Genomic DNA, 3,813 nt, shown 5'->3' on the forward strand with positions numbered 1-3,813 from the left:
GCACCAAAATAAGGGAAATTTCTGCAATTTTGCCCCAATGTAAAAGAAATTTCTGCAATTTTGCCCCAAAATAAGGGGAATTTCTGACTGTTTGCTCTCGAAAAAAGGAGATTTTCTGTCTTTTTGCCCCAAAATAAGGAGAATTTCTGCTTTTGCCCGACAATTATGAGAATTTCTGCAATTTTGTTTTAAAATACGGTTAATTTCTGCCTTTTAGCCACAAAATAAAGGGAATTTCTGCATTTTCCCCCAATATTTGGGGTATTTCTGCATTTTACCTCTAAATAATGGGAATTTCTGCATTTTACCACAAAATAAGAAGAATTCCTGCCTTTTGCCCCAAAATATGGGGATTTTCTGCATTTTTGTTCTAAAATAAGGAAAATTTCTTCAATTTTGTACCATAATAAAAGAAATTTCTGCTTTTTGCCCCAAAATAAGGGGAATTTCTTCATTTTGCCCTGAAATAAATGAAATTTCTGCAATTTTGCCCCAAAATAAGGGAAATTTCTGCCTTGTTGCCATGAAATATGTGAAATTTCTGCCATTTTACCCCAAAATAAGGTTAATTTTTGCCTTTTTGCGCCAAAATAATGGGGATTTCTGCCTTTTTGCCCCAAAATAAGAAAAATTTTTGCTTTATTTCTCTGAAATAAGTGAAATTTCTGCAATTTTGCCCTAAAATAAGGGAAATTTCTGCAATTTTTTCCCATAATAAAGGAAATTTCTGCAATTTTGCCCCAAAATAAGGGGAATTTCTTCCTTTTTGCCCCAAAATAAAGGAAATTTCAGCCTTTTTACCTGAAAATAAGTGAAATTTCTGCAATTTTACCCCAAATAAGGGAAATTTCTGCAATTTTGCCCCAAAATAAGGTAAATTCCTGCAATTTTGCCCCAAAATAAAGGAAATTTCTTGAATTTTGCCCCAAAATAAGGGGAATTTCTGATTTTTGCCCCAAAATAAAGGGAATTTCTGCCTTTTGCCCCAAAATTAGGGGAATTTCTACAATTTTGCTCCAAAATACGGGGAATTTCTGCCTTTTTGCTTGAAAATAATGGGAATGCATAACTTTTTGCCACAAAAAGGGAAATTTCTTAATTTTTGCTCCAAAATAAGGGGAATTTCTGCCTTTTTGCCTCTAAATAAGTGGAATTTCTGTCTTTTTCCCCCAAAACAAAGGGAATTTCTGTCTTTTTTGCATCAAAATAAGGAGAATTTCTGACTTATTACCCTGAAATAAGTGAAATTTCTGCAATTTTGCCCCAAAATAAGGGAAATTTCTGCAATTTTGCCCCAATGTAAAAGAAATTTCTGCAATTTTGCCCCAAAATAAGGGGAATTTCTGACTGTTTGCTCGCGAAAAAAGGAGATTTTCTGTCTTTTTGCCCCAAAATAAGGAGAATTTCTGCTTTTTTGCCCGAAAATTATGAGAATTCCTGCAATTTTGCTTTAAAATACGGTTAATTTCTGCCTTTTAGCCCCAAAATGAAGAGAATTTCTGCATTTTCCCCCAATATTTGGGGAATTTCTGCATTTTACCTCTAAATAAGGGGAATTTCTGCATTTTACCTCAAAATAAGAAGAATTTCTGCCTTTTGCCCCAAAATATGGGGAATTTCTGCCTTTTTGTTCCAAAATAAGGAATATTTCTACAATTTTATACCATAATAAAAGAAATTTCTGCTTTTTGCCCCAAAATAAGGGGAATTTCTGAATTTTTGCCCTGAAATAAATGAAATTTCTGCAATTTTGCCCCAAAATAATGGAAATTTCTGCCTTTTTGCCATGAAATATGTGAAATTTCTGCAACTTTACCCCAAAATAAGGTGAATTTCTGCCTTTTTGCCCAAAAATAATGGGAATTTCTGCATTTTTGCCCCAAAATAAGAAAGATTTTTGCTTTATTTCTCTGAAATAAGTAAAATTTCTGCCTTTTAGCCCCAAAATAAAGAGAATTTCTGCATTTTCCCCCAATATTTGGGGAATTTCTGCATTTTATCTCTAAATAAGGGGAATTTCTGCATTTTACCTCAAAATAAGAAGAATTTCTGCCTTTTGCCCCAAAATATGGGGAATTTCTGCCTTTTTGCCCCAAAATAAGAAAAATTTTTGCTTTATTTCTCTGAAATAAGTGAAATTTCTGCAATTTTGCGCTAAAATAAGGGAAATTTCTGCAATTTTTTCCCCTAATAAAGGAAATTTCTGCAATTTTGTCCCAAAATAAGGGGAATTTCTCCATTTTTGCCCCAAAATAAAGGAAATTTCAGCCTTTTTACCTGAAATTAGTGAAATTTCTTCAATTTTGCCCCAAATAAAGGAAATTACTGCAATTTTGCCCCAAAATAAGGTAAATTCCTGTAATTTTGCCCCAAAATAAAGGAAATTTCTTGAATTTTGCCCCAAAATAAGGGGAATTTCTGATTTTTGCCCCAAAATAAAGGGAATTTCTGTCTTTTGCCCAAAATTAGGGGAATTTCTGCATTTTGCTCCAAAATACGGGGAATTTCTGCCTTTTTGCCAGAAAATAATGGGAATGCATACCTTTTTGCCACAAAAAGGAAAATTTCTTAATTTTTGCTCCAAAATAAGGGGAATTTCTGCCTTTTTGCCTCTAAATAAGTGGAATTTCTGTCTTTTTCCCCCAAAACAAAGGGAATTTCTGTCTTTTTTGCATCAAAATAAGGAGAATTTCTGACTTATTACCCTGAAATAAGTGAAATTTCTGCAATTTTGCCCCAAAATAAGGGAAATTTCTACAATTTTGCCCCAATGTAAAAGAAATTTCTGCAATTTTGCCCCAAAATAAGGGGAAATTCTGACTGTTTGCTCTCGAAAAAAGCAGATTTTCTGTCTTTTTGCCCCAAAATAAGGAGAATTTCTGCTTTTTTGCCCGAAAATTATGAGAATTCCTGCAATTTTGCTTTAAAATACGGTTAATTTCTGCCTTTTAGCCCCAAAATGAAGAGAATTTCTGCATTTTCCCCCAATATTTGGGGAATTTCTGCATTTTACCTCTAAATAAGGGGAATTTCTGCATTTTACCTCAAAATAAGAAGAATTTCTGCCTTTTGCCCCAAAATATGGGGAATTTCTGCCTTTTTGTTCCAAAATAAGGAATATTTCTACAATTTTATAACATAATAAAAGAAATTTCTGCTTTTTGCCCCAAAATAAGGGGAATTTCTGAATTTTTGCCCTGAAATAAATGAAATTTCTGCAATTTTGCCCCAAAATAAGGGAAATTTCTGCCTTTTTGCCATGAAATATGTGAAATTTCTGCAACTTTACCCCAAAATAAGGTGAATTTCTGCATTTTTGCCCAAAAATAATGGGAATTTCTGCATTTTTGCCCCAAAATAAGAAAGATTTTTGCTTTATTTCTCTGAAATAAGTAAAATTTCTGCAATTTTGCCCTAAAATAAGGGAAATTTCTGCAATTTTTTCCCATAATAAAGGAAATTTCTGCAATTTTGCCTCGAAATAAGGGGAATTTCTCCTTTTTTGCCCCAAAATAAGGGAAATTTCAGCCTTTTTACCTGAAAATAAGTGAAATTTCTGCAATTTTGCCCAAAATAAGTGAAATTTCTGCAATTTTGCCTCAAAATAAGGTAAATTCCTGCAATTTTGATGCAAAATAAAGGAAATTTCTTGAATTTTGCCCCAAAATAAGGGGAATTTCTGATTTTTGCCCCAAAATAAAGGGAATTTCTCCCTTTTGCCCCAAAATTAGGGGAATTTCTTCAATTTTGCTCCAAAATACGGGGAATTTCTGCCTTTTTGCCCGATAATAATGGGAATGCATACCTTTTTGC

The sequence above is a fragment of the Micromys minutus genome (assembly GCF_963924665.1).
Source record: "Micromys minutus genome assembly, contig: SCAFFOLD_47, whole genome shotgun sequence".
In the NCBI taxonomy this organism is placed as follows: Eukaryota; Metazoa; Chordata; class Mammalia; order Rodentia; family Muridae; genus Micromys; species Micromys minutus.